Source organism: Ursus arctos, unplaced genomic scaffold (assembly GCF_023065955.2).
Source record: "Ursus arctos isolate Adak ecotype North America unplaced genomic scaffold, UrsArc2.0 scaffold_37, whole genome shotgun sequence".
NCBI lineage: Eukaryota > Metazoa > Chordata > Mammalia > Carnivora > Ursidae > Ursus > Ursus arctos.
The window spans coordinates 15,623,023-15,635,250 of NW_026623053.1; the positions used below are offsets into that span (position 1 = coordinate 15,623,023).

The following is a 12,228-nucleotide window of genomic DNA, read 5'->3' on the forward strand; positions in this document are numbered from 1 at the left end:
AAAGTATTTGAACAGACATTTCTCTAATGATAGACACATGGCCAATAAGCACACAAAAAGATGCTCAACATTTTTCATCACTAGGGAAACGCAAATCAAAACTCCAATGAGATATCAGTTCACACCCACTAGGAAGGCTAGAATCAAAAAATCAAATAATAACAAGAGTCGATGAAATTGGAGCCCTCATATATTGCTGGTGGGAATGTGAAATGGTGCAGCTGCTTTGGAAAACAGTTTGCCAGTTCCTCAAAAGGTTAAGTAGTTATCGTATGACCCAGTCATTCCACTCACATATTTACTCAAGAGAACTGACACATATGATCACACAAACACTTGTACACAAATGTTCAGAGAAACAGATTCATAATAGCCAAAAGTGGACACAACACAAATGTCTATTAACTGATGAATTGATAAACACAGTATCTATTCTGTGGCATACTACAGAATATTTTTCATCAATAAATAGGAAGGAAGTACTGATACATGCCCCAGCATGGATGAACCTGGAAAACATGATGATAAATGAAAGAAGACACTCACGAAAGCTCACATATTGTATGATTCCATTCATCGCAAATGTGCAGAATGAGTAAATCCATAGAGGCAGAAAGTCGACAAGCGGTTGCCAGGGCCAGTGGGGAAGAGGAAATGGAAAGTGACTACTAAGTGGCCGTGGGGTTTTTCTTTGGGGATAATAAAAATATTCTGGAATTAGACAGAAGTAATGGTCACACAACCTTGTGAATATACTAAAGGTCACTGAATTGTACACTTTAAACTTGTGCTTTCTCTGGTATCTTAATTATATCTCTTTTAAAAAGCATTTACTGGATTTTTGAGACTAGGTTCTCACTGATGTCCTTTGCAAGAGTAGTTTTGTAAAGGTTGCTGGTCAAAGACAGATTGCAGTGGACCAAAGAATGAGTGGGAAATGAAGTGTAGTTAGTAAGTATACTCAACTCTTTCAAGCTTAGGTGAGTGAGAAGAGGATGAGAAGGGCCATAGCTGAGCAGGCAGGGGGAGGAGCAGAGGGGGAGGGAGAGGGATGAGCAGACTCCATGCTGAGTGTAGAACCATCTTGGGGCTGGATCCCAGGACCCAAGATCATGATCTCAGCCAAAATCAAGAGTTGGACACCCAACCAACTGAGCCACCCAGGCGCCCCTCTAATTTTTACTTTTTAATCTAGCAGAGCCACACATTTGCATTCTCATTCTTCTTTTGGTGCTTTATAAAAAGAAAACTTTATAATCTGCAATACTTTTCAGCTGTCATATACATTTTCCTGAAAACATACAAAATTATTTGTTGACCACTTGTATGTGGATATGCATGTATTCTGGCCCTGAATCTTACAAACTTATTTAGAAAAAGCACATTATTTTCTCCTGTCTTAGAACCATGTAAGATTTAATTTAAACGTCCATATTTGATAAAACGATCGTAGTGGCATGGACGGCAGAGTACAGCGATTAAGAGTAGGGACACGAGAGCCACACAGCCTGGGTTGAAATCCCAGGTCTGTGTAACTTCATATAAATTATGTAACCTATCTGAACCTTAATTTCCTCAAATGTAAATGATTACCATTAATTAAGTATAAAACACTTAAGATAGGAAAAAAGTCTATATCTGAATCTGATACTAGTATCAGAAATCTCAGTCATAAGCACAACCTAATACTGTTGGCAAAACCAGAAATTCAGTCTCTAGTCCTTGATGATTTAGGAGGTTTAGGGGATTGATCTGATAAGTTGCCTCTCTAATGTATCATTGGGGTTGTTCTTAAATTTTGGAAAAATTCCCAGCCAGAACAATTCTAGTGACTCCAAAACAACCCAGTTTGGTCCTATCACTGATTACGCTTATGCTAACTGGAATCCCCTGGTAGCACACACTTTATGAAACTGATCAGAACCCCTTGGAGAATCTATAGTGCTTCTGACCTTTTGGGCATATGGTACCTCTGCTTCCACTCCCTTGAGTTAGGTCCCTCACACCTATTCTAATCTTACTCTAAACCCCTGGAGCAACACGGGATCCTGAAAAGATAGCTGATAGTGTCTCATTAATTTAGTGACACTGTGGGTTAAGCTACAGGTGTCAGCTACTTTCCACTAATGTTTGGATAGGACTAAGCCACATTAAAATTCCTTGTTTATTTTATTTTCATACCTCTATCTTGTGTTAGGCATGTATCTATCTATCTATCTATCTATCTATCTATCTATCTATCTATCTATCTTTATCCCTCTCTTCACTGTGGTTTGTTTCTGTTTAAAACAATCTTTATAATAAACATCACCACGATTTATAAATGATGCATGCTTTCCAGCTTCCCAAAAACAATGATCGAAATGATAGATTTTAATCAAATAAGGGCACTCGTTTTAATACATGTCTGTACCACTTTATTTAGTGCTTACTAAACAAATTTCCTTTTGCCAAGCATGATGAAGGTTTTGTGTAGAATTATTGTTCAAGGTCAACAGTCTACAATAAACCTCAGTATACGCCAAAACTCACCAGGAACGAATAATCCAGTTTGCTGGATTCAAACATTGAAGCTAAACCTTGAGGGGGAAATGACGGTTAGAGTATCCATAAGCAGTGTGGTCGTGGGGCACCCCTGACCCTGGGAGGAATTAAATGTTTGAGAAGCATGGCCAGCAGAGCCGCTGTCACGAAATGTAACAGAAATTGTTTAATGGGAAGAAGAAATTTCCTTCAACCCATCTCCAGGTTAGAAGTTGAAGTAAGTTACTTGCAGCATCACTGGCAATTTCTTTTCCATCCCTCCCTGTAAAAACGGAACCACAATATACCGAAGAAAGGAAGCAAAGAGGCTGTGACACTTCTGACAAGCCAGTTAGAAGAAAAGTCATATTTAATGTAGACAAAACACCTATTGTCTACACTCACACAGTTTCTTAACTAAATTCGCATTTGTTCCTAGTGTTTCCGTCTGTGGTGGCTTATCCATTCACTCTATAGCAAAAACATGGAGGTCACAAAGGCTTTCAGTAATAAAGGTAAGGACTCACGTTTCCTGTGCTTAAAAATAGATTTTTTGTTGTGATATAAGGTACACATAATACAAAATTTACCATTTTAACCATTTTTGAGTATACAATTCAGTGGTAGTAAGTACACTCCTAATGTTGTGCAACTATCACCACTATGCATTCCAGAACCTCTTCATCACCCCAAATAAAAACCCTGTACCCATTAAACAATAACTCCCCATTCCTTCCTCACCACCCCCCCCGCCTGTAAACTTTTCTACTTTCTTTCTCTATGAATTTGCCTATTCAAGGTAGTTCATATCAGTGGGATCATATAATATTTGTCCTTTTGTGTTTGGTTTATTGTACTTTGTATGATGCCTTCAAGCTTCACCATATATATTGGAATTTCATTCCTTTTTGAGACTGAATAATACTTCATTGCTATGTATATACCACATTTTGTTTATTCATCTGTTGATGGACATTTGGGTTGTTTCCACCTTTGCCTGTTGTGAATAATTCTACTATGAAAACTGGTATACAAGTATCTGAATTCCTGTTTTCAAAAATTTTTTAGGTATATACCCAGAGGGGGAATTATTGTATTATATGGCAATTCCCTCCCACCCTCCCTCCATTCCTGTCTTTCTTTCTTCCTTTCCTTTCCTTTCCTTTCCTTTCCTTTCCTTTCCTCTTTCTTTCTTTTCTTTCTTTCTTTTCTTTTCTTTTCTTTCTTTCTTTCTTTCTTTCTTTCTTTCAGAACTGCCATATTGTTTTCCAGTATGCACCATTTTATATTGGAGGGTTCCAATTTCTCCATATTCTCACCAACACTTATTATTATCTTTTATTTTTTATAATAGCCATCCTAACGGGTGTGAATCAGTATCTCATGGTAGTTTTGGTTTGCATTTCTCTAATGACTAGTGATGTTAAACAGATATCTTTTCATGTGCTATTGGCCATGGTATATCTTCTTTGGAGAAATGTCTATTTAAGTCCTTTGCCCATTTTTAAAATTAGGTTGGTTTTTTGTTACTGAGTTGTAAGAATTCATTATATTTTCTGGATATTAATCCCTTTTCAGATCTACGATTTGCAAATATTTTCTTTCTGTCAATGGGTTGTCTTTTCACTCTCTTGATAGTGTCCTTTGATGTGCAAAAGGCTTTAATTTTTATAAAGTACAATTTATCTTTTTCCTTTGTTGCTTGTGCTTTTGGTGTCATATTTGAGACAACCTCTCCAAATTTAATGTCATAAAGATTTCCCTCTATATTTCTATATTTTCTTCTGAGAGTTTTATACTTTCAGTTCTTGTATGTAGAGCTTTGATCCATTTTGAGTTGTTTTTTTATATGCTGTAAGTTAAAAACCCAACTTCATTTTTTAACATGTAGATTTTCCTGTGCCTTTTGGTTATATTTATTTTTCTCGTTTATAAACTTAAGATTGTAGTAGCTACATCCTATATTTGTCTTTAAAAATTATTATATCTATTATTCTATTGTTAATAAGATAACTACACTGTGGACAATTTAAAAAGTAGATTTAATTTAATAAAATGCCTTTTTTTGTTGTTGATTGTATTTCATAGGCTGAGTATACTCTACTATACCACAGCATTTCAGGGGCCTATAAAGAAAGACATCAGTGTGGGAAAGAGAACTGGACTGGGGGCTGAATTTCAAAAAAGAGGATGTTACCAAAAGGACCCAGCTCTAAAGATGAGCCCTGTGCTTCAGCAATCGGTTTGGGGAGAGCTGCGAGAACCTGCCCAGGGTTATACCAGTACGGACTTTGATAATTAGAAACCGAGTCCAGAAGGGTCTTCTAAAGCTCTGTGGAATAGAGGCATTTCCCAGCAGATTATTTTTGTTTTCTGCCCAGTGTTAACCTTTGGACCTTGATCCTCACCCAGGGTAGGTGACCACCCTCCCACGGGGCGTGCACCCTCCTTGAGCCAATGTGGCTCTGGCCTGGTCCGAGCATTCTCGCATTCTCCCTGGTGGCCGCCTACTCGTCTCCTCCCCACAGTGCTGAGGCCAGCCAGCTCGCCTAGGGCAAGCCCGCGGGATTGTGCCCCTGAAGGATGGCTGCCGACCTGAACAGACCTTCAGCTCTCTTGAGATCACGGCTTAAGTTTCAGGACAGAATTTCTGCGGGAAACATTTTGAACGGCTCTCACCAAAAGCAAAACAGCGGCCTAAGTCTGCGTTTCCCACCAGCAGAGTGCAGAAGGGGCTGGGTCCCTGCAGGGGTGGGGCTGAGGGGGAAGTAGAAGGGACCCGAAACCTTACAAACCCAGCCTCGAGGGAGGTTATGAATGGAGCCCTGGTCAGACGGTTGTGACGGAGTGAGACAATCATCTACCTGGTCACCTACACACTACTGACTCTGATTGAATGGTACCTTTCCAAAGCAGGTGCTCTGGCTACCTTGGTAAATACGTTCGTTACATGTGGGGTAGATATAAGTCGTAAACGTAAGTGAAAAGTGGGCTCATAGTAATGGAAAACCTAGAAAAGTGGAGAATAACCTCAAAATGATTATGCCTAAAAGTCTGCTTATGGACTGGTTAAGATTATTTAAAACGTATTCTCTTCTTGAAGATTCCTAAGGATGGAGATTCTAAAAGCTTATTTAGGGATGCCTGGGTGGCTCAGTCGTTAAGCGTCTGCCTTCTGCTTAAGGCGTGATCCCAGAGTCCTGGGATCGAGCCCCACATCGGGCTCCTCTGCTGGGAACCTGCTTCTTTCTCTCCCACTCCCCCTCCCTGTGTTCCCTCTCTTGTTGGCTGTCTCTCTGTCAAATAAATAAATAGGGTCTTTAAAAAAAAAAGCTTATTTAGATAGTTTTTATACACATTTAAATGGAGCCCTTGCACTAGTGAGGCAGGAGGATATAATGGGAAAAGTCCAAGACTTGGAATTAGGGTTCTGCCTCTTTTGTTCTTTTTCTCTTCTTTTCTCTTCTCTTCTTCTCTTTCTTTCTTTCTTTCTTTCTTTCTTTCTTTCTTTCTTTCTTTCTTTCTTTCTTCTTTTTTTAAGCAGGCTCCACACCCAGTGTGAGCTCAATGTGGGGCTTGGACTCATGACCCTGAGATCAAGACCTGAGCTGAGATCAAGAGTCAGAGGCTTAACCGACTGAGCCACCCAGGCACCCGTCTGCTTCTTTTTAAATGTGTGAACCTAACCTAGGGTAAGTTACCTAATCTTTCCCACCCTTAATTTTCTCATTTTTAAAATAGGAATAGCAATAGCATCAGTGTTGTAATAGTGTTACAAGAAATAAATGAGGTAGAGTGTATGAAGAGTATATTGTAAAGTGCTATACAAATGTTAATCTTTCAATAAATTTGTGTTTTGTAAACAACTTGTACAAAAGGTCATCCCTTCTATGGCCATTTATTTCTATTTTTTATCTTTATAGTCAATATCAACATCTTTCATTTTCTTTACATCATTATATTGGTCACTGGACACCACTTTAAAATGGCTATTTCTTGTCATGTTATAGATTTAATTTTGGTAAGGCCAACCTTATGAAAATGTATTGTTTTCTGTGAGCCATGGTATTTGTAATTCAGATGCCACCAAGTGGATGGTGGTGCCTGGTTTATGGCTGCATGGGCTTACCGTTTAGTCTATTCTCTGATTTGGATAAGAGAATATAGAGTAGTCTATAACCCAGCTAATTTATTCTTTCATATCTATTTATTAAGAATAATAGTCTTAACATGAACAGTCATTTCTCCAAAGAAGACATACAGATGGCCAACAGACACATGAATAGATGTCCAACATCACTCATCATCAGGGAAATGCACATCAAAACTAAAATGAGATCAGAATGGCTAAAATAAAAAATATAAGAAACAACAAGTGTAAGCAAGGACTTAAAGAAAAAGGAACCCTCGTGCACTGTTGGTGGGAATGCATACTGCTGCAGCTACTGTGGAAGACAGCATAGAGGTTCCTCAAAAAGCTAAAAATAGAGCTACCTTATGATCCAGCAATCACACTACTGGGTATTTACCCCTAAAATACAAAAACACTAATTCAAAGGGATACATGCACCCCTATGTTTATTGCAGTATGATTTACTACAGCCAAACTATGGAAGCAGTCCAAGTGTCCATCAATAGAAGAATGGATAAAGACGTGGTATAGATATACAATGGAATACTATTCAGCCATAAAAAAGGATGAAATATTGCCATTTGCAACAACATAGATGGAGCTAGACAGTATCATGCTAAGCAAAATAAGTAAGAGAAATACAAATACCATATGATTTCACTCATGTGGAATTTAAGAAACAAATGAGCAAAGGAAAAAAAAAAGAGAGAGGGAGAGAGAGAAACCAAGAAACAGGCTCATAACTACATAGAACAAACTGACTGATGCTTCCAGAGGGGAGGTGGGTGGGGGATGGGGGAAATAGGGGGATTAAGAGTACAAAAGAATTGTTGAATTACTTTATCATATACCTGAAACTAACACAACACTGTATGTATGTTAACTATACTGGAATTAAAATTTAAAAACTTAATAAATAAAAAAAGAATAATAACCTTTAAGTATGACTTCTCTAATTACTAATGACATATGTGGAACGTCATATTCAATAACATTTAAAGAAGCATAAGCACTCATATACAAAACCCCTCCCTCAGTCAACTTCAACTATTTAATAGCACCTTACCAAAATCACCAAAGTTTCTTTTGGAGCTATCAGAGCTGGGATGTTGCACCTATTAGGATGGGTGAAAGGTGAAGGCAGCAGAGGGCTGCCGGAGTGGTGCATTCCTGAAGAACAGGTGGGTCAAGTTGCCAATGTAGGGCAGGTAGGGTAGGAACCAGAAAGGAGTTGTGGTGTGCTCCAAATTAGTCACTGGGATGACAGGGAAAATATTGACATTAAGTCAGAACCAAAATGATCCAGGAATTAGGAAACCAAAGAAGATGTCTCACCAGGGCAGGAATTAGGGACTAAGCTGAGTCAGGCTGCCATGGGGAAAAGCCAGTGTATCCTTGGACTGAATTTTTATATGCAAACATCTCTCTCTTGGAAACCAGAATCTCCTTTTGGGTTGATGGACAAGAACTTTCCGTAGTTATCTTCTTTTTAAAAAATCTGATATTTATTGAGCATTTGTTACGTGCCGTCACTTTTTTCTAAGCACTTTGCTTGTATTATCTCTTTTAATTTTTACAACAACTCTATGGAGTAGGTAATCTATCTTACGCATTTTATAGAAGAAGAAACTGAGGCAAAGAAGGTTAACCAGTTTGTCCAAGGTTACTCATACAATGTTGAGTATAGCTGGGACTCCATTCTAGGCAGCCTGACTCCAGAGCATGCAATCTAAACCACTATACTACATGGCTCTTTGCCATTTGAACTCATGTTTATCATTTTGTCATTTTACTGGGCTCAGCCTAATCTTGAGAGAGATGGTTGAAGACATGCATATCAGGTCCAGATATTATTTAGTCTAATTTTTCTTGTTAAGAACATAACATTTAAGAAAAAACTTAAAGAAGTACAATTTAAGGAAAAACATCTTTATCCCCTTTGTGGTTTAAAACCTCTAGTTTGCTGCACAAAAGCTCTTGACATTTTGTCATCATAAGGCTTCATGACTGATTTTTCTCAGTTTTGGATTTGTTCATTTATAGAAGAGAAGTTGGCCTTTTTTTCCCTCCTTCAAGGGAACACCACATTTACCTCTTTGCATCCTAAACTCTCAATCCCTGCATTTTTTCCTCCCTGCGTGCATATTGAATTTAAAGGGATTTTAATATGTCCAAATGAATATGTCAGCTAAAACGTGTAATTAGAACTCGAGAGAAATTAGGAATAGAAATACGAATTTGGGTGTTAATAATAAAGAGGTTATAGTTGAAGTTATGGGAAATAATTAAGATCTCCAAGGAAAAATATTCAAAAAAGGAAAAAAGAGGGCTCAGTTCAGGTAGAAAAGACTTAGTAGATCCTTCTAGTCCAATCCTTTACACAAATGTCAACTCCCCAAAATAAAATGATCCCAGTTTACTACTATACCTGTGGTAATGGAAACTCAGTAACCTCCTACATTAGTTTCCCCTTATCACTGTAACAAATTACCACAAATTTAGTGGCTTAAATAACACAAAAATACAATCGTACAGTCTCGGAGGTCAAACGTCCAAAATAAGTTTTACTAGCCAAATTCAAGGTGTCGATAGGACTGAATTCCCTCCAGAGCAAGAAGGTATAATCTATTTCCTTGTCTTTCCAGGTTCTAGAGGCTGCCTGCATTCCTCGGCTTACGGCCCCTCCTTCATCTGCAAAGCCAGCAATGTAACATTTTCATATCTCCCATTTGCTCTGGCCCTCTGCTTCCATCATCACTTCTCCTTCTCTGATTCTTCTGCTTCCTTCTTCTGTCTTTTAACGACCACTGGTATTACATTGGGCTCATCAGATAATCTCCCTAAATTAAGATTCTTAAATTAACCATATCTACAAAGTCCCTTTTGCTATGTACAGCATCACACGCAGGGGCTCTGGGGATTAAGATATAGACATCATTTGTATGATTACCACACCCCCAAAGTAGCCCACAACCCTAATGGCTAGAAAGTTCTTATCTTGAGCTAAGCTTTGTCTACATGTAGTTTCTATATATCAATCCTGGTTTTGTTCTCTGAAGTCACAAATACTAAGTTTAATATCTGCCACATAACTCTCCTTCAGATATCTGAAAACATGTCGTTTCTTAAGCAGTTTCATAAGACATAGATTCAAATTCCTATTACCCTGGTTGGCCTCTTGTGATACTTCTGGTTTATCAATACTTTTTTGAAACTATGATGCTGTCTAATCAAGCAAGAATAGACAGGGCCAATGTCCCTCTCATTCTACACACTGAATTTTAATTAATGAAGCCCAAGATTATAGTTTTCTAAAATTCTTGTCCTTCAGGACGTGTTTTCCTGAACTATACTTGTAGAGTTGATTTTTAACTGAAATGCTGGCATCTACAAAGGTTTATCAAATAGCTCTTTAGTGTCAATGAACAAGTTAGTAATCCTTAACCACATGTGATCAACAAATTTAATTATGTGTGAGTTTCTATCAAACCATTAATAAAAGTGTGAAGCGAATTAGAGTCCATGACAGACCCTTGCAGCATAACTGAAGGACTTGCCCAAGAGGCCATTTATCCGCTTTTTTGGGCCACAGTCATTCAAGCAAGATCTAACTGCATTACGATCTGATCCATAGTTTTTCGTCTTGTCCACAAGGAGTTCAGTGTTTTACACTCTTCATGTAGCATTTGCCTTTACTACCAATCTACCAATATCATCTGAAAAAGAAATAAAATTAGCGTGGCTTACCCTGTTTTCAGTAAACTCACGCCGGCTCTGAGTGATCCGCGTCCTATCCTTTAAGTGCGCTCACATCACTGAAGAAAATCCATCCTCAACTTTTTCCTTTTTCTGAACTTTTTTCAATGTTAAGTTCGCCAGAACACAGTACGCAGAATCTATCTTCCTTTGAACAGCATGCTGTTCTGAATTTGCAGTCTTTTGACCCCTCTCGCCTTCCTTACAATCCTTCAACGCTCCATCGCTGCGGGGACTTCCAGCCGGAGCCGCCTGGAGGTTCTGGTGGCGGCGGGTTTGTGTGGCAGGTTCGCCTCCTCAGAGACTGACAGCAAGGGTTGCGAAGAGCCCGTTCAGCACGTGAGAGGAATGGAGCAGGTGGAATATGTGGAAGCAGTATCAGGTAATACAAAATACACTTCATAGTTTTCAATTTAAATGTTTATTTATGTAAGAGCTTCCGGACTACGACGTCTACAAAGAAGTTGAAAGGTGACTAGAGGAGCAATAGGAAACTTTTTGTTCGAAAGCACAGAGTTTAATTGAATACATGTTGGCAACAGACATCAGTAGACAAAGTGAAATATGTCCAACCAACCCAGCCAACAGTAAATAGGTTGTTGTTGTTTTTAAAGATTTTATTTATTTGACAGAGAGACAGCCAGCGAGAGAGGGAACACAAGCAGGGGGAGTGGGAGAGGAAGAAGCAGGCTCCCAGCAGAGGAGGGAACCCCATGCGGGGATCGATCCCAGGGACATGGAATCAGGCCCTGAGCCAAAGGCAGACGCCTAACAACTGGGCCACCCAGGCGCCCCAAGTGAATAGGTTTTTATCATGGTTTATCACTTTACCAGACAAAAAAGACTTATTTTTATATGTTAACAGTTTTTACTTAAGCTATTGATTAAGAAGCTATGTCAACAGAAGCAAAATCTACGAATTTGATGATCTTTAATAAATAACATGGTAAAAGACTTTTAGTGTGATAATTACAATTAGGTACACACCCGGTTTTGTACTGGTGCCCTTGAACTTTTGTGGAGGGTATATATTTAGTCTGTTTCTACAATATAGGAATTGTATTTTTATATATATATATATATATATATATGTATATATTATGTATATGTATGTATATGTATATATATATTATGTATATATGTATATATATGTGTGTATATATGTGTGTGTATATATGTATATATTATGTATTATGTGTGTATATATATATATAGGAATATATGGGGAAAAGGAACATATAGATATTGAACATAGTTTAATTTAAAAATAACTTTTAATGTCAATAATGAGAATGATTTTTGGGAATGGTTATTCTTCTCTTGGGAAAACTTGCCCATGGTAGACTTCCGATTGATATTAAATGATTAAAAACTTGATAGGATAATAACAGCAATAATACCTTCCAAATTATTGGTTTAATTTTAATTTTTCTGCATTAGCAAACTGTCTTCTAGCACCTGTAGTCCTAATAACAAGCGTTAATAACAAGCATGCAGAGAAAGACACTCAGTGTGATGAGATGCCATAGACATTTCTAATAATTATCCTATTTATAAAAAATATAAAAATATAGAAAAAAATCCATTCTTCAGGTATCTAGATGTCTCTGCATTTGGTTAGATTTTTCAACTTGTTTTTCTTAGTTTTATAACATACTTCACATTTCAACAAGAAAAATTTTAAACACCTCTGGCATTTATAGCACCATATTCTAAGTTAAAATGCAAAGCTATAATAGTCAGAACAATATGGTGCTGATGCAAAAACGGACATATAGTTCAATGGAACAGAACAGAGAGCCAGAAGTAAACCCATG

The 12,228-nt window shown here is 37.9% G+C and overlaps 1 protein-coding gene across 2 annotated transcripts in view; it reads left to right on the forward strand.

Annotated features, from left to right (window-relative positions):
- Positions 1 to 10,633: 10,633 nt before the first annotated feature.
- LOC113266123 (signal recognition particle subunit SRP54) overlaps positions 10,634 to 12,228 on the forward strand; it is a 127,211-nt gene continuing 125,616 nt past the window's right edge. For both annotated transcript variants that reach the window (XM_057306382.1, XM_057306383.1), the window contains exon 1: positions 10,634 to 10,793. The gene's annotated coding sequence lies outside the window, so the exon portion shown is untranslated. The remainder of the gene's footprint in view (positions 10,794 to 12,228) is intronic.